At 40.7% G+C, this 20028-nt stretch overlaps 1 pseudogene; it reads right to left on the bottom strand.

Annotated features, from left to right (window-relative positions):
- Window positions 1-17861: 17861 nt before the first annotated feature.
- Window positions 17862-18491, bottom strand: LOC101443791 (ferritin heavy chain pseudogene; annotated as a pseudogene).
- Window positions 18492-20028: the final 1537 nt, after the last annotated feature.

Here is a 20028-nt window from a genome sequence, read left to right as displayed (position 1 = left end):
GACCACATGGCCAAAATCTATGGTAAATTGGAGGTAAGTAGTTGTGCAATGAAGGGATAAGATGGGGGCATAGGAATACTATTGGGTTGGGATTTTCAGCCTGAGGGGGGCTAGGGTTGGGAGGGTGGGTCAGATTGCCTAAGGAATTGGGGGTAGGATTGTGGGGGAGCAGGTGAACATGGGAGATTGTCAGGTACATGGTTGAAACTATAATGTTGAGAAAACTCTTTAGAAAATATAAGGAAGGGTTACTAATGTAAGGTGTTTGACAGGGGGCAAATGGCACAGAGTGCACCTGGGGCAGGCTTCTAGGGAGTGTGTGAGTGCTCTTCTTGTCTTAGTGTGTTATATCAGTGGGTGGAGACCCATACACGGGCAGGAAGGTGTTATACCGCCACTCTGGGGAGGTCTGATGATCGCAAACAGAGGGGAGGTTGTCTCTCGAGAGCATGGTTGGCTCCCAATGGGGGAGGACAGACTAGAGTGTCAAGCCCTCAGCATTGTTGCAAGTTATCTATAAATCTTGTCCTTTAAGCAGTGAACCTTGGTTTTCACTGTGGTTCCTGAGGGGTGAGGGAGAGAGGAATAGAATAGATGGAAGAGGGGGTAATGGGGGGCAATAGAAGTGTTCTGCATGGTCTGTAATGGTGGATACAGGCCATGTTAAATTTCATAAAAAATTTATAAAAATGTACAGTCTAAAATGTAAACCATAATGGAACCATGGTTAGTAGCTATGTTTCAATATCTGTATATCTGTTGCAACAAATGAAACATCCACATGTAAAAAGATCATTGCTGGGGTAGGAGGAAAAGGGTTTGAGGTTTTTATATGGGAGTTCCTTATATTCTGTATGTGACTGTACTGTGACCTAAAAGTTTTTTGAAGACATACTAAAAAAAAAAGGATGTAGACATGAGGAAGAAATGGAATGGAAGAGATTGCCTTGCCACTGTATATGCAGGGCAACACCTATTACAGTAATGCAAGGTAAAATGTAAAAAAAAAATTATGATATTTTTCATTTTTATGCCTGAATTTATTTTTTACTTTATTTTAGTTTTTCTAAATTATTATGTAATTTATTTCAAATCTTCAAACCTATCAATACTACTTCATTTTCCTGTTAGTTCAATTTGGCAATCCATAAGGCTTCATTTTTGAAGAAGTTTTGGATCACAGAGGGGTTCAACTATGGCAGGGGAGGAGCATTGGTGTGGGGTGTCATTGATAGGAGATGCATGGGTGGGAGGTAGTTTGCCAGGGCATACATATAGGTCTATAGATATGCTTGTATGTTCATTGGGTATTGACATAGTGGGTAGAGTTTCACATGACAAGTGAGGGAGTGCTGAGTTCCCATCCTGGGTGCTCTGTTGAATTCCCCAATGGAACAGCAACAATCCTGTAAATGCAAGGGCAAAGACCAGTGAAGAAGGATGGTCCAATGAAGGGCCCTTGATACTGATGACTATGCTTATGAGCCTGTGTGCTTGAAATTTCAACTAGGCCTATAGCTGCAGGGGGCCTAAGAATTACCTCCTGATAGTCTCCAAGTTGCTCAAATGTGGCCACTCTCTAAGCCAAACTCAGCATATAAATGCATTGCCTTCCCCCCAGTGTGGGACAAGACTCCTGGGGATGAGCCTTCCTGGCACTACGGGATTACTACCAAGCACAGGTCATGATGTAACTGGAAAAGATCCTGAATGAATGGGGGAAGTGATAAAGACAAATGAGTTTATATGGGTAAGAGACTTTAAAATGAGCCAGGAGGTCATCAGAAGGGTTGTGCTTATGCACATCTCAGCAGTACCTCAAAGACAGTGGGGCTCCTGAGGGCTATGGAGACACTCAGGTCCTACAGTCATGGCAGATGGTCCTGGAATTCAATGCTTTGCCACTGGGCTATACTTTGGAATTTGTGAATTTGTGCTCCTGAGTGTGATGGATTTGGTTTCAGATATGACTTCTCTACACATGCCTCTTCTGTCACCTTTACTGAACCTGTATTTGGCACTGGGGTTGGTGTATGCTCAGGATACTTGAATCTCTGGCCATATGCCAGCTGATCCCTGAGCCTCAGAAGAGTTGCAACACCTACAGTCCAATTCTTTGGACTTACCCAGGTCAGTTAACAAGGAGCTGAGGATGGTCACCCACCACACCAAGGAACTGAGAGAGTCTACAACTGCCAGTAGGAGAATCTCATCCATCAGCCATGTAGGATCTAAGCCCCCTCTCAGTTTAGAGGTGGAGTGGGTTTCACCATCCCAGAGTTCTCAGGATGGAGGAATAAAATATGGATTAGAGTGGATTTATTGATATTCACTATAGAATTATTATGACTCTAGCAATGAAGAAATTATATAATTTATGTGGAGACAGTGGCCATGGGAGTTGCTGAAGGCAGGGAGAGGGATAAAGCGGTATGATATAGGGGCATTTTCAGGACTTGGAGTTGTCCTGAATGATATTCCAGGGACAGATGCAGGACATTATATATCCTGCCATAACCCACTAAATGGCCTGGGAGAGAGTGTAAAGGACAATGTAAACTCTAATCCATGCTGTGTAGCAGTACTCCAAAACATAATCATCCAATGCGATGAATGTACCACACTAATGAAAGAAGTTGTTGATGTGAGATGAGTGGGGTTTGTGGGGAGTGGGGTATATGGGAATCTGTTATATTTTTTAATGTAACATTTTGTGTGATCTATGTATCTTTTTAAAAAAAAAAGATTAAAAAAATCAAGTGCTTTTACAAAGGCCACTGAGTTCATGGATGCAGATAAGGAAGGTACGAATGTTTCATATTCTCTGCATCCAGGGATAGCACAGCATTAATTTCCCCTAGTTTCCTCTTTTGAAGCCAAGGAAGCATATCTTTGTGATGTGAAATGAACTAGAGAATTGAAATCTGGACATTTTTACAAGGGTTCTATTTGCCTAATGAATTTTCTTATAATCAACCCCTGAAGCTGTATTTTCTGCAGTAGGTAGGAATGAGGGAAAAATGCTTGGTGAGATAAGTTCATAAACAGTGTATGAAGATAGAGATGCTCTCTTTGTTTCCTCACCAACTGTTGCCAGGTCCTTTCCTATAATTTTTGGACATTTCTTGACAAGATGGCAACATACATTATAAAATGCTCTAAGGCATTCTTACTGGTTGTATAACATATTATCCTGGTCCCATTGCTACTACAAATAATGTATACTATTGTGGGTTTTTTTGGCCACAAAACAAACCTATATTGGAGATATGAGTATAAGAATGCCTCTCGTTTAGCAAATATTTGTGGGGTGATAGGGAAAAATATACTTTGGGGGAGAAATAAGAGGTAAGATTCATTTTGTTCCTGGTATTACTTAATCCTTTCCTCATTGTTGTAGTGGATTTGGGGGCAGGAGTAAATTAGAGTTAAATTACTAATTCTTTAGATAATGTTCTTTGTTTTGCAGAGTGTTAAAGCTGGTATTTTTGTTCAAATGGCTCCCAGAATGACACCTCAATCTTCATAATACCTCTTGAATCTCTGTCTTCCAAATCCAACTCTGTCAGTCCCTTTGGATAGACTTTATTGGCAGAATCAAGAAAGGGAGAGGTTATCCCCTTCTCCTTTGTCCTTACCAATTCCAGGGCAGTGCTGATGGCAATATTATTGTAAGAATGTCCCATTATGTTGGAGGAAGCGTTTAGTAGAAAGGACAACACTCGGTAGTTCCTGGCAGCCTTGAAATGAGTAAGGAAATTGAGCGGCTCAGTAGTGGGTTCATGGGCTGACAATATTTACAGTGTAAAAATGCCTTCCTGTATATATACAGAGGGAAAGCCATTGCCTTTGACTGAATAGCTTGCACTGCATGAAAACACCAAAGAATGGAGACTTAAATGCTTCTCCTCTCTGCTAACCATGCAATGTGCCCTGGGGGAAAGATGTGCATCTGGCTAGAGAAAGGGGACCCTTTTTCTATAAACATATATGCTTTTGCTTTCCTAGTCCATTTCATGAGAGTCTCTTCTGACCAGCAAGAACACCATTTTTCTAATTCATTAGCCTAGGGAAGGTGACCTTATTTAATTTGAATATAGACTCTGTCTGGCCCAAATTGTCCCTGGGCTGATGGAGGCCAATTAGGAAGGAAGAGAAGAGAACCTTAGTACCCCAGACACTTTGTTGAGTCTCTTGTCATCACTCAGGCTTCTTGCTCCTTGCTTTGTTCAACATTCATTCCTCCACCAACCTTCCTGTTTCTTCTTCCTATCTTCCTTTCATTCCTGTTCTTATGATCTTCTTTTTCTCCATCTTCCCTTGCCCTGCCTTTTCACCATGATTCAAGGCTATGATCTCCCCCTGTTCTGCATTCTTATTTTTCCCTTCCCCCTTCTTCTCAACTAAAATTCCATTCTTGTCTTATACTTCAAGTGATGTCACATTCCAAACACCCTCTTTTAATAACCTGGCCTTTTGCTTATTTTCTTAAATGATTCTTTCAAAAAGAATTGGGAAATCCCTATAGTTTTAAGGTTTGAATATGGGAGAAGGAGAAGAATTCCAGGTCAGGGAACTAATGCTGAGACATTAAAACTTTCTTGTGCTAAGGTTCAGGCTTTTCTACTTGGCATTTGTTCCTAAATGAAGGAAGGTTACTATCTTCTACCCTTTCCCTGAAAGAATATCTTATTCTGGGCCAGAATATAATATAATATAAAGTATTTCCTTACATTAGTAGCTAGGAGACAGATCTATCTAACTACTAAGAGCTCTAAATTCCCAAATGCATTTGTTTCCTTACATCCCCACTGCTACCATATACACACCATAAGGCCTCAATAATTCTTGCCCTCATTGGTTTTCCTCTCTGCTCCTCATTAGTGTGCACAGATATACTCAATATTGACATCTAAAAAAAAAACACTTTTTATAGACCTTTTACTTGAACTACATATTCACATCTATTTATAATCCTTATGTAGACTTTGAAGTATATATTAATTAGTTAATTAATTAAATGTATTGCAATTTTTACTTAATTTATACCAGGATCCCCATAATACATACTTGAATTCTTTTTTTTTCTTCAAATTCTACTCAATTTATTCATTAAAAAAAAATATTACATTAAAAAAATATGAGGTCCCCATTCACCCCCACCGCCCCCACCCCACCACTCCCCCCACAGTAACACTCTCCCCCATCATCATGACACATCCATTGCATCTGGTGAGTACATCTCTGGGCATCGCTGCACCCATGGCCTGTGGTCCACACCATAGCCCACACTCTCCCACGTTCCATCCAGTGGGCCATGGGAGGACATAGAATGTCTGGCAATTGTCCCTGCAGCACCACTCAGGACAACTCCAAGTCCCGAATATGCCTCCACATCTCATCTCTTCTTCCCATTCCCTGCACCCAGCAGCCACCATGGCCACTTTTTCCACACCAATGCCACATTTTCTCGATTATTAACCACAATAGATCATGAATAGAATATCATTAAGTCCACTCTAATCCTTCCTGTATTCCTCCTTCCTGTGGACCTTGGCTTGGTTGTGTCCATTCCACATCTATGTCAAGAGGGGGCTTAGATTCCACATGGATACTGGATGCAATTCTCCTGCTTTCAGTTGTAAGCACTCTAGGCTCCATGGTGTGGTGGTTGACATTCTTCAACTCCATGTTAGCTGAGAGGGGTAAGTCCAATAAATCAGAGTGTAGGAGCTGAAGTCTGTTGAGGCTCAGGGCCTGGCTATCATATGGTCAGTCCAGAGATTCAAATCCCCTAGATTATCTTAAACCACAGCATCAAATACAATTCCAGTAAAGTAGCATGAAAGGCTTGTGAAAAGAGATCACATCTGAGTCCAGTTCCATCACACAGAAACAACAGCTCCAAAGAAGGGCCAACTGACATGGCAGTGAACTCCATCTGCCATGACCATAGAACCTGTGGGTCTCTTTAGCCCTCAAAAGAACCAATACCTGGGGTTGTATCTACTTTATCTGTCTCTGAGACTCTGCTCAGGTGTGCATAACGGCAATCCTTCTGACAACCTCCAGACTCTTTTTTAGAGACTCATAGCCATATAAACTCATTTGTCCTTTCCATTTCCCCCTTACTTTAGGTCAAACCGCATTTTTAACTCCTGTTATATGTAGACAGGGATGTTCTGCTGGTCCGCGTTGAACCTTTAATTCAAGGTCATTTTCTAGTTACATCATCAGCTGGTACTTGGTAGTGATCCCTCAGTGCCAGGGAGGCTCATCCCCGGGTGTCATGTCCCACGCTGGGGGGAAGGCAGTACATTTACATGCTGAGTTTGGCTTTGAGACTGGCCACATTTGAGTAACATGGAGGCTGTCAGGAGGGAACCCCTAGGCACAATGCTGCTCTAGGCCTTGTTCTTATTTCAGGTGTATAGGCTCACAAGAATATTCATTAGTGTCAGGGGGTCACTGTTGGACCCTCATTCCTTCCTGGTCCTTGCCGTTGCACTTGGGGGACTGCCACTGCTCCCCTAGGGACCACGACAGAGCCCCCCCCCCACTGGCCAGGAACCCAGTACCCCCCAACTGTTGTTTTTAATTGTTTCCACTATGAGTATATCCAAACATTTCCTTGCACCCTGGACACATGCCCTGTGTAACTCCCTGTCAACCATATGTCCCCTGTCAATAACATCCCATACCAGTATTCCTCTGCTGCCATTGTTGAACCACTCTGTAGTCCAAAACTTCCTGAACAGTGAAGCCCAATATAATGTCAGGTTCCCTTAATAGTAAAATGGAATATATTGATGAGTTTAAAAGTTAGATATAGAATATATATTGATTTGGAAAAATTCTGCATCCTATCTTTTTCTTTTCTTTTTTCCCTAATTATTGAGCTTCTCTTCACAAGAGCCTTAGATCACAGTAATTCATATATACAATATACAGTAGTTCCACATATCCATTATAAACCTTTTTCCCTTCCACAGAGATAATCTTTTAACTTATTCATATCATATTTATTGAAACTGATGTACAGATATTGAGACAATAGCTTTCAAACAAGGTAACATTTGTATTTCATTGTGGTTTATACTCTAGGCTATACAGTTTTCTAAATTTTTTAGTTATTCTATGTTTTACATTATGGTTTACATATTAGTCTGTCATCCCCTATATGTTTTTGGTGTAATATTACATGTTTTATATCCATCCTTGTGTACTCTTGTGAAACACTTCCCTTGCCCTCACATTTACTCTGGTTCCATCTATTCAATATCTATTTCCCCCTCCCCTTGGGGCCCACAGTGACAGTCAATCTTCATTTCCTGAGGAGCCACGTTCAGAAATACTTGCAACAGTGCTGAGGGCCTGACACGCTCAACTGCCCTAATGCCCTGGGAGCCACCATTTTCTTGAGAGATACAGTTCCCTCTATTTGATGGCATTAGTCCTCCCCAGGTTGTGGGTCTACCTTCACTCTCATTATATGGGTCTCTACCCAATGGTATAACCCACTCTGGCAAAATGAGCATTCACATGTTCCCTAGGAGTCTGTCCTGCATCAGGTTATCCCCTTTGAGTATCTTAAACAGTTAACTTTCCTAATTATATTTTGAAAAGGTTTTCTCAGCATTATACTCTCAACCAACACCTGACAATCTCCTATGTTCGTGTGTTGCCCCACCCTCCCCCCAATTTCTTGGGCAATATTACCCATCCGCCCATCCCTAGCCCCCCTCAAACCCCCAAAGCCCCATCCAAAGGTAACCCTATGCCCCATTTTATCCCCTCCTTGTACACATACTTACCTCCAGCTTATCATAGACTTCACTCATGTAGATGTCAGCTTACATTCTTCCTCTACCCCCTGATTTCCTGTAAGCCTATCTTCCAGTCTCTAGCTCTCTGAGGCAGCTTGCTTATTTCATATCATTGAGGTCATGTAGTATTTGTCCTTCAATGCCTGGGTTGCTTCACTCAACATAAGCTTCTCAAGATTCATCCATGTTATCACATGTGTTTGTAGTGTACTTGTTCTTAAAGCCAAGTAGTATTCCATTGTATGTATATACCACATTTTATTTATCCATTCATCTGTTGATTCCAACTTTTGGAGATAGTGAACAATGCTGCTATGAACATTGGTGTGCATATATCAGTTTGTGTCCTTGTTTTCAGTTCTGCTGGGTATATACCCAGCAGTGGAATTGCTGGGCCATATGGCAAATCTATGGTTAGTTTTTTGAGAAACCACCAAACTGTCCTCCAGAATGCTTGTATCCTTCTGCATTCCCACCAGCAGTGGATGAGTGTTCCCATTTCTTCACATCCTCTCCAGCATTTGTATTCTTCTGTTTTTTTCATAGCTGCCAATCTTATGGGAGTAAGATGGTATCTCACTGTTGTTTTGATTTGCATTTCCCTGATAGCTAATGATTTGGAGCATTTTTTCATGTGCTTTTTAGCCATTTGTATTTCTTCTTTGGAGAAGTGTCTGTTTAAATCTTTTTCCCATTTTTTAAATGGGTTGTTTATCTTTTTATTTTCAAGGTATAGGAGTTCTTTATATATGCAAGTTATAAGTCTCTTATCGGATATATGGTTGCCAAATATTTTCTCCCATTGTGTAGGTTCCCTTTTTACTTTCTTGACAAACTCCTTTGAGGTGCAGAAGGCTTTAATTTTGAGGAAGTCCCATTTATCTATTTGTTCTTTTGCTGCTCATGCTTTTGGTGTGAAGTTCATGAAGCCATTTCCTATTACAAGGTCTTGTAGATGTTTCCCTACATTGCTTTCCAAGGTCTCTATGGTCTTGGCTCTTATATTTAGGTCTTTGATCCATCTTGAGTTAATCTTTGTATAAGGTGTGAGATGGTAATCCTCTTTCATTCTTCTACATATGGATATCCAGTTCTCTAGGCACCATTTGTTGAATAGGCCATTCTCTCCCAGTTGAGAGGGTTTGGTGGCTTTATCGAATATTATATGGCTATACGTATGAGGTTCTATATCAGAACTTTCAATTCAATTCCATTGGTCTGTGTGTCTCTCCTTATGCCAATACCATGCTGTTTTCACTACTGTAGCTTTGTAGTATGTTTTGAAGCCGGTAGTGTGATTCCTCCTATTTTGTTTTTCTTTTTCAATATGTCTTTGGCTATTCAGGGCCTCTTTCCTTTCCAAATAAATTTCATAGTTAGTTTTTCTAGTTCCTTAAAGAAGGCTGTGTTGATTTTTATTGGGATTGCATTGAATGTGTAAATCAGTTTTGGTAGGATAGACATCTTAATAATATTTAGTCTTCCTATCCATGACCAGGGAATATTCTTCCATTTATTTAAGTCTTCTTTGATTTCCTTGAACAGTCTTGTATAGTTCTCGGTGTATACCATTTTTACATCTTTAGTTAAATTTATTCCTAAGTATTTGGTTTTTTATTTACTATTGTGAATGGTATTTGTTTCTTGATTTCCTCCTGATCTTGCTCATTATTGGTGTACAGAAATGCTACTGATTTTTGCGCATTGATCTTATAACCTGCAACTTTATTAAACTCATTTATGAGTTCTAGAAGCTTTCTTGTAGACCTCTCAGTATTTTCTATGTATAGGATCATGTCATCTGCAAATAATGAAATTTTGACTTCTTCCTTTCCAATCTGAATGCCTTTTATATCTGGTTCTTGCCTCAGTGCTCGAGCAAGTACTTCTAAGACAATGTTAGATAGAAGGGGAGAGAGTGGGCATCCTTGTCTTGTTCCTGATTTTAGGGGGAAGGATTTTAGGATTTCTCCATTGTAAACAATGTTGGCTGTGAGTTTTTCATATATACCCTTTATCATGTTCAAAAAATTTCCTTGTATTCTGATCTTTTGGAGAGTTTTTATCAAGAAAGGGTGCTGTATTTTGTCAAATGCTTTTTCTGCATCTATAGATATAATCACGTGATTTTTTTCCTTCAATCTGTTTATATGGTGTATTACATTGATTGATTTTCTTATGTTGAACCATCCTTGCATACCTGGAATGAATCCCACTTGTTCGTGGTGTATAATTCATTTAATGTGTTGTTGAATACGATTAGCAAGTATTTTGTTAAGTATTTTTGTGTCTAAGTTCATTATAGAAATTGGTGTGTAATTTTACTTTCTTGTGGTGTCTTTGTTTGGTTTTGGTACTAGGGTAATGTTGGCATCATAGAATGAGTTAGGCAATGTTCCTTCTGTTTCGATTTTTTGGAAGAGTTTCAGCAGGATTGGTGTTATTTCTTTCCATCATGTTTTGTAGAATTCACCTGTGAAGCCGTCTGGCCCTGGGCTCTTCTTAGTTGGGAGGTTTTTAATGACTGATTCTATCCCTTTACTCGTGATTGGTTTGTTGAGATCTTCAATTTCTTCTTTCCTCAATATAGGCTGTTTATGTGTTTCTAGGAATTTGTCCATTTCCTCTGAATTGTCATTTTTGTTGATAGTTTTTCAAAGTATCCTCTTATGATAGTCTTTATTTCTGTGGGGTCAGTGGTGATATCTCCTTTCTCATTTCTTATTTTGTGTGTTTGCATCTTCTCTCTTTTTTTCTTTGTTAGTCTCACTAAAGTTTGTCAATTTTGTTGATCTTCTCAAAAAACCAGCTCTTGGTCTTGTTTATCTTTTCAAGTGCTTTCTTATTTTCTATTTCATTTAGTTCTGCTCTTACCTTTGTTATTTCTTTCCTTCTTCTTCCTGGAATTAATTTGTTGTTTTTTTTCTAATTCCTTCAAATGTGCAGTTAGTTCTTCAATTTTTGCTCTTTCTTCTTTTTTGATGTATGAATTTATGGCTATAAATTTCCCTCTCAGTACTGCTTTTGCTGCATCCCATAAATTTTGGTATGTTTTGTTATCATTATCATTTGTTTCAAGGTAGTCATTGATTTCTTTTGAGATTCCCTTTTTAACCCACTAGTTTTCCAAGAGTGTGCTGTTTAATTTCCATATCTTGGTGTGAAATCTGGGCCTCTGGCCCTTGCAGATTTCCAGCTTCACTCCACTGTGGTCAGAGATATTATTTTGTATGATTTTGATATTTCTGAATTCATTAAGCCTTTCTTTGTGGCCTAGCATATGGTCTATCTTGGAGAATGATCCATGTGCACTTGAGAAAAATGTATATCCTGCTGTGTTTGGGAGTAATGATCTGTATATGTCTATTAGATCCAGCTCCTCTAATATACTTTTCAAATATTTGGTTTCTTTAGTGATTCTCTTTTGAGATGTTCTGTCCAGAGTTGATAGTGGTATATTAAAATGCCCCACTATAATTGTAGATGCATCTATTCTTTCACTTAGTTTTTCCAGGATTTGCCTCACGTATTTAGAGGCGCCCTTGTTAGGAGTATAAATATTTATGATTGTTCGTTCTTCTTGAGAGATTGTCCCTTTCACTAATATGTAGTATCCTTCTTTGTCTCTCAAATTGTTTTGCATTTAAGTCTATTTTGTCTGATATTAATATAGCTACTCCTGCTTTTTTTTGGTTATTGTTTGCTTGTAAGATTGTTTTCCAACCATTTACATTCAGCCTCCATGAATACCTGGGTCTAAGATGTGTCTCTTGTAGACAGCATATAGATGGGTCATATTTCATATTTCCTTATCCAATGTCCCAGTCTGAATTTTTTTTTTTTTAAGATTTATTCATTTTATTTAATTCCCCCCCCCCCCCGGTTGTCTGTTCTCTGTGTCTATTTGTTGCATCTTGTTTCTTTGTCCGCTTCTGTTGTTGTCAGTGGCACAGGAAGTGTGGGCAGCGCCATTCCTGGGCAGGCTGCACTTTTCTTTCATGCTGGGTGGCTCTCCTTATGGGTGCTCTCCTTGCGTGTGGGCTCCCCTACGCGAGGACACCCCTGCGTGGTGCGGCTCTCCTTGCGTGCATCAGCGCTGCACATGGGCCAGCTCCACACAGGTCAAGGAGGCCCAGGGTTTGAACAGCGGACCTCCCATGTGGTAGATGGATGCCCTAACCACTGGGCCTAGTCCGTTTCCCCAGTCTGAATCTTTTGATAGGTGAGTTTAATCCATTGACATTCAGTGTTATTACTTTCAAGGAATTATTTAGGTTAGCCATATTTTGATTGGACTTGTTTTTGTCATATTTTGTTTGTTTGTTTTTTCTTCTCTTTTTGTCTTTTTTGTTGCTCTTACACTCTCCTCCAACTCTGCCTGTCCTGTTTTTTCCTTTCTTCCTGCAGAACTCCCTTTAGCATTTCTTGAAGGGGAGGTTTCTTGTTGGCATACTCTTTCAATTTCTGTTTATCTGTGAATATTTTGAACTCTCCATCATTTTTGAATGCTAGTTTAGCTGGATAGAGTATTCTTGGTTGGAAGTTTTTTTCCTTTAGTACCTTGACTATAGCATACCACTGCCTTCTTGCCTCCATGGTTTCAGATGAGAAATCAGCAGTTAATTTTATGGAGCTTCCCTTATATGTAATGGTTTTCTTTTCTCTTGCTGCTTTTAGAATTTTCTCTTTGTCTTGAGCGTTGGATAATTTGATGAGTATATGTCTTGGGGTGGGCCTGTTGGGGTTTATGACGAGTGGGGTATGTTGCACTTTTTGGATATGTACATCTGTCTCTTTCAGTAGATTTGGGAAGTTTTCAGCCATTATTTCCTGCAACACTCTTTCTGATCCCTTTCCCTTTTCTTCTCCTTCTGGGATGCCTTAATACATATGTTTGTGCGTTTTGCATTGTCATTCAGGTCCCTAAGTCCTAGCTGGATTTTTTCTATCTTTTTATCAACCAATTCTACTATCTGTCTGAGTTCCGATGTACTGTCTTCCACATTGCTAATTCTCTGCTCTGCCTCTTCTAATCTGCTACTATTTGCTGTGAGTGTGTTTTTGATTTCTTGAACTGTGGTGTTCATTCCCATCATATCTGTTATCTTTTTGCATATATCTGCAATTTCCCCTCCAAGTGTTGTCTTCATATTGTTAACCTCTTCCTTTACTTCATCAAATTTGTCTGTGATATATGTTCTGAGATCTTTAATTACTTGTGCGAAGTTCTGTTCCCCTTCCTGGTTTTTAGTTTGTTCATTGGATTCAGCCATGTTTTCCTGGTTACTGGTTTGGTTTGTAGATTTTTGTTGCTGTCTGGTCATCATTTTATCTTGATGGGTTTAATCAGTTCCTTAGCTTCTTTGTCTAGTCTTGGGGATTAATTAGCTGTTGTTTTTGCATAAGTATTATAGCTTCTCTTTGTCACTTTGTTCTTCTTATTCTAATTTCTTACTGCTGGCTGAGTTCACTTTGAAGGAAAGTATTAGGGCCAGGGAAAGGCATTTGTGTAAGAAAGAAAATGTTTAAAGTAGTATTGGTAATAAATGTTAACAGAGCAACAATATGAGATCTGGGAGGATGGATATTAGATTCATGTAAGTTGTGTAGAGTTATAGCAGTAAGTAGCATACCTATAATGAGGTAGTCATCTGAATATGCGAGGGATATGGTATGAATTAATAAGCTAGTGTTTTCATGAGAGAGGGAAAAAGAAAAGAGAGTCAGTAGTTTCAAGAGTGGATAAAAGACAGAAAACAAAACAAAGGTATTAGAAATTAAGAGTTAGACGATTTGGGGAACAAAGAAAGGGAGGTAGAATATAGGAGAGACAGTAGATGAGGGAGGATATCAAGATGTGGGGGAAAGTGGATACTGTAGGTAGCCAAAATCAGTTCACACAGAAATGAGGCAATGGAGGATGAGGAAACCCAGCAAATGTGAGGTGTTCCCTGTAGTACCTATTGTATAATTAAGATAAAATAAAATAAGAAGAAAATGAGGGACAAGAGAAAAGAGAGGGAAAAAAGGGGGGGGAGAGAAGAAAGAAAGAAAGAAAGAAAGAAAGAAAGAAAGAAAGAAAGAAAAAAAAGGGGGGTGGGTAAAGAAAAGGGAGGGGAACAAGTAAGGAAAAGAAAAGGAGGTATAGAACACCAACAGCAGCAACAACAATAAATCCCTAAATAAATGAAAAAAGAAAAAGATCTTGGGGGATAAAATGGGAAAAAAGACTAGGAAATAAAGCAATATTAGCAACCAGGACAATAAAAAATAAATAAAAAATTAAAATTAAAATAAAAAAAGGAAAAATGCAAACGTTGAGGGCTAGAACAATCAAGAACCTCAGATGAGCCTTAGGGTGTGGTGGATTCAGGGATGGAAAGTCTGTGATATTGCAGACTCAAGAGGTTGAGTTTCTGGGGTGTGGGCCACCATGGTTTAAGGAACAGAGACCTGACAACCTCAAATCTGGTTAACAGGGAGCCTGGGAGCACCGCAGTGCAACACAGCCTTCAGGGATCCCCGGAGCTGGGTGCCAGCCCTATGGGAGCGGTCATACCAACAAACTCTGATCTATGTTTCCAAAACCCGCAATTCCCCCTTTCACTAGGGTCTCTTGTGTGGCTGTATCACCAATTTGACTTCAGGACACCTCCTGCCTTGCAGGCCCCCAAAACAGCCAGTTGGGGGCACCTCTGTATTGCAGCCAATTTAAGAATGCTGTGGATCCACAGCTAGACTTAGGGGGTGGGGCTCTAGCCAGAAGCGCTGTATCAATGTCTGAAATCAAAAATCTCACCCCTTGCAAAAAATTCCCCTAATCGGCTTCCAGCCCCCTCCCACTCTGCCGTCTCCAAAATAGCCTTCTGGTGATGTCTCTTTGCTGCCAGCGATTTAAGGCTGCTGCAGATCGGCAGCCGGCCTTGGGGGCAGGGCTCTAGTCGCAAGTGCTATTATTTGTGTCCGCTATCAAAAATTCTCCACCTCCCAATAAAACTCCCATCTATCTCCCCAAATCAGTCTGTGAAGGCCTCCTGCCCTGTCAGCCCCCCAATAGCCCACTCAGGGCTTATGAATTCCCCAGTACTGCAGAGCCTCCAGGAATCGCAGCCCTGGTGCCGGTGCTGCAGCTCCACCCACCCCAGGAGGGAGCCTCTGGCGCCCAGCCCCCACCTCTGTACAAGTGAGCCTCAATTTTATCTTTAACACGAATTTTCTCTATTACCTTCCCATGAAATCGATGTCCAGATAACTTCTGACCTGCAAAATCCCGAAACAGCCTGGTCCTGAAGAATTTCTAATGCTCAAAAAACTGTTTTGGAGACCAGCAGAGGCAGCAGCCGGAGCAGCCGCAGCCTGTGCCCTCTCCCGCCCCAGCCCCTCTGAATTCTTAATTGTATCCTCAATGTAAAAAGAAAAACAAACTCTCCAGCAAATACTACTTCCAACAAGGAATGTCTTAATAGTTCTTCTGTAAAATTTCCATGATGAAAATAATATTGTTGCCCAGTGAGTACGTGTTCCATGTCTCTGAGAAGATACTCCATTTTTACTGTTTTATTTCTACAGTCATTCCTCTATATCTATGCTTAATAATACATAAATGCTGGCATTTATTAAACACATTAAAATATTAAATTTTCTATTTTCTATTACTAGTACTTAATGGCAGATAAAGAACAAGAAGAGAGTGGTATGCTATAAGATCATAAGTATTCTGGGATAGCCATCACAAATATTTATGCTCTTTGTACCTGATAGAAGTATCTTCAATATATTATTAAAATTAATATTAAATACCAACTGTTTTGGTTTACTAATGGCATCCAAGGCAGTATACCAAAACTGGATTGGCTTTTACAATGGATATTTATTAGTTGAAAAGCTTACAGTTTTGAGGCTGAGAAAAATGTCCAGATCAAGGCACCATGGGTGTTTCTTTTTCTGCCCAAAGAACAGCTGCAGACAATTCTGGGATCCTCTCTCTCATAGCATGGCACATGAAGGCATCATCTGGAGCCCCTCCTCCAGACTCCATTGACTGCAACTTCCTCCTTCGTAGCTTTCTATCTGCTTGTATGTTCCACTTATTTCAGCTTTGGCTTCTGGGCTTCTCTCTCAGCTTCTAAGGCCTTTCTCTCTGACTCTGCGGTCCCTTTTCTCTGTATTCACCCATAAAGGGTTTCAATAGCAGGATTAAGAGCCCCCTGAGCACACCCTACTGAAGTAATCAAATCAAAAGTTTCTGCTTTCAATAGGTTCATAACTGCAGGAATGGACCAGTTTCAAGAACATAATTTTCTGGAGTACCACAGTCTCAAACTACTATACTCCACCCTCTGGATCCCAAAAAGACATATTCTTTCCATATGCAAAATACAATTTTTCCATCACAATATTTCCAAAAGCTTTACATGATTTCAGTAACAATTTAAGTAAAAAATCTCATAAAAACAGTTTTAGGCATGTAGTCTGTTCTGGGGCACAATTCCCCTCAGGCTGTGGACCTGTGAAACTGAGAACAAGTTATCTGCTTCCAGTATACAAAGAAGGGGCAATAATAGAATAAACATTCCCATTGCCATAGGAAAAAACTGGAAGCAAGCAGGGATCATGGGTCCCAAATCTTTCCAAAACCCTATAGATTTGAAATCCATTAGATTTTGAAGTCTGCGAGTCAACTATAGAACCATGGTTTCTTCTCCTTATGGTGTGATCAGTGGCAGCCTTATCCTTTCCAAGGGCTTGCCCAGCAGCCATGTTTTTGTCTCCGCCATCATCAAACATCTGAGTGGTACTCTAGGCCTCACCCTCTGAAAACATGGCCAAACTCTCCTTAATCTGAGTCACAGGCTCAACCCACTTCCAAAAGCACGGTGGTAGCCCAAATCTCCCCAATCCCTAAGGAATGTGCCCCATCCTCTCTAAAGCTTGGGGTGGCAACACTCTTCCTGAAGAACATGGTGGAAGGCCCATCCTCTTCAAGTGCCATGGCATACACACCCTTTTGGCACACATTGCTCTTCAAGGTTGAGAAGATGTCTTCAGTATAGACATCAGCTTTTGCAATTCTACCGTTGAAGTTATTTTTCCTTCAATTTATTCCATTTATGTCCCTTTTAGTACAGGCTGGCAGTGGTGCTATTCATACAGATCTCATAAAAAACTGGTCAGTTTCACATATAGTACACAAGGTCCAAACCATCAGACAGTAAGATCTTCTCCAGATCCTTCCTGGATAACTGCATTCCCAGTCCTGACTTGCAATGACATGGCTACTTCCACGTTCAATTAAGTTCTCAAATTGAGCACTATTCTCTGGTGACCTGCTTTCCTGAAACTCAGAATTTCTCAGACCATCAATTTCTATTTTTTTGTATATGCCTAGGAGTTACAACATTCTCTTTAAAGAAATTTAGGCCTTTTCTAGCAAGCATCTTACAATTCTGCTAAAATTTACCTCTTTCTCATTTAAAGAACTGTTTTTACATTTTGGTATTTGCAATCACAGCACTCCACACCTAGTACCAATTCTGTTTTAGCTTGCTGAAGGCTTCCAAGGCAATATATCAGAAATGTTTTAGCTTTTATGATGGGGATTTATTAGTTAAAAAAAATACTTGACCAGAGCTTTTTAAAAAAATTTTTAAAAAGATATTTTGATTGCATAAATGTTATGGAGCATATATAGGGGATTCCCATAGGCCCACTCCCCACATCTCCCACATTTTCCCACATTAGTAACGTCTTTTATTAGTGTGGTACATTCATTGCTGTTGATAAGCACATTTTGGAGCATAACCACTAAGCACGGATCATAGTTTACGTTGTAGTTTTCACTCTTCCACTCTATTCTGTAGGTTATGCATGAATATATAATGGCCTGCATCTATTGTTGTAATGTCATTCAGATGATTCCCAAGTCTCCAAAATGCCCCCTTATTTTTATTTTATTTTATTTTTTGGGGGGGGTACCAAATAACTTTTTTTGAAGGAATGGTACCGATGAAAGAACTTGGTAGACATTGATACAACTTATAGAAAAGGTAAATCCAACACACATGCACTACTACCCTGTGGCTCTGGGGAAGCCAACATAAGGTTTAGCTTCCCAGAGTGTGCTTGTCTGGGGAAGCCAACATAAGGTTTAGCCAAGCCAGAATCTGGGGCCCCCATCTTGTGCAGGTTGGTTACGTAGTCACCCAGTTCTTTGATGGACTTCACCTGCTCATTCAGGTAATGGGTCTCAATGAAGTCATACAAATGGGGGTCATTTTTGTCAGTAGCCAGTTTGTGCAGCTCCAGTAGTGACTGATTCATCCTTTTTTCCAAATGTAATGCACACTCCATTGCATTCAATCTGCTCTCCCAGTCATCTCGTTCTGGTTTCTTGATATCCTGAAGGAAGATTCGGCCACCTCGTTGGTTCTGCAGCTTCATTAGTTTCTCAGCATGTTCCCTCTCCTCATGAGATTAGTGAAGAAAATATTTGGCAAAGTTCTTCAAAGCCACATCAGCATGGTCAAAGTAGTAAGACATAGACAGGTAGATGTAAGAGGCGTAGAGCTCCAGGTTGATTTGGCGGTTGATGGTGGCCTCTGAGTCCTGGCTGTAGTTCTGGCACACCTGCGACAGGGATGTGGTCATCATGATGGGTGGTTGAGAAGCGGTGGCTGTGCAACACTGGACAGACGGTGGCAAGCAGCTGGGGGTGGCTGGCCGACAGGGGCAAGCGCCGGTTCCGTTCAAGCACTGTTGAAGCAGGGAACCACGGCGACTCTCCGTGAAGACCTCTCAATGCCCCCTTATTGTTGCCTTTGGTTGGGGCTTTGCGGGTTTGAGGATGGCTGGGGAGGGACGGATGGGTAACGTTGCCCAAAAGTGGGGGGAGGGAGGGGTAGCATACGAACACAGGAGAGGGTCAGGTGTTGGTGGAGAGTAAAATGCCGAGAAAATCATATCAAAATATAATAAAGAGGGTTACCTGTTTAGAATGCTCGGAGGGGAGGGTCTGATGCAGGACGGGCTCCTGGGGAATGTCTAAATGCTCATTCTGCCAGAGTGGGTGACACCATGGGGTAGAAACCCAAGTAGTGAGAGTGGGGGTGGACCCACATCCTGGGGAGGACTAATGCCATCAAATAGAGGGAACTGTATCCCTCGAGAGAAAGGGTGGCTCCCAGGGCATTGGGGCAGTTGAGCAAGTTAGGCCCTGAACACTATTCCATCTATCTCTGGAAGCCGCTCCTTGGGAAACGGAGGTTGGCTGTCACTGTGGGCACCAAGGTGAAAGAGAAAATGGACGTTAAATGTGTGTAACCAAGGTAAATGGGGGGTAAGAGAGGAGTTTCGTGAGAGTACACAAGGATGGATATAAAACATGTAATATTACAGCATAACATATAGGAGATGACAGACTGATAATGTAAACCATAATGTAAAACATAGGATAACTAAAAATGTAAAGAACTGTGTATCCTAAAGTATGCACCATAATGTAAGCACAGATGTCACCTTGTTAGAAAGCTAATGTCTCAGACTCTGTACATCACTTTAAGTAAATATGATATGAATAGGGCATAAGAGTATCACTGTGGAAGGGAAAAGGTTTTCTGGTGGATGTGTGGGAGTGCTGTATATTATATATATCCATTGCTGTGGTCTAGGACTCCTGTGAAGAAAAGCTGAATAATTAGGGGGGGGAAAAAAAAAAGAAAAAGATAGGATGTGGAATTTTTTCAAGTCAACATTCTTTATCTAAGTTCTTTATCTAACTTTATCCAAGTTCTTTATCTATCCTTTAAACCCATCGCTATATGCCATTCCCTAGTAAGGGACCATGACATTATATTGGGCTTCAAATTTCGGGGAGTTCTGGATCACAGAGTGTTTCAACAATGGCAATGGAGGGATACTGGTATGGGATACCAATGACAGGTGATATATGGCTGACAGGGAGCTGTACAGAACATATCTCCAGGGTGCATGGTAATGTTTGGATATACTCATAGTGGCAACAATTAAAAATCACAACAGGGGGGGTACTGGGTTCCTGGCCAGTGGTGCTCTGTCGTGGTCCCTAGGGGAGCAGCGACAGTCTCCCAGGTACAGTGGCGGGGACCGGGAGGGAGTGAGGGTTCAACAGTGAGCCCCTGATGCTAATGACTATGCTTGTGAGCTGATAAACCTAAAATAAGAACAA

Source organism: Dasypus novemcinctus, chromosome 5 (genome assembly GCF_030445035.2).
Source record: "Dasypus novemcinctus isolate mDasNov1 chromosome 5, mDasNov1.1.hap2, whole genome shotgun sequence".
Lineage (NCBI taxonomy): Eukaryota > Metazoa > Chordata > Mammalia > Cingulata > Dasypodidae > Dasypus > Dasypus novemcinctus.
The sequence above is the reverse complement of the archived record's forward strand: the minus strand, read 5'-3'. Positions and strand labels throughout refer to the sequence as shown.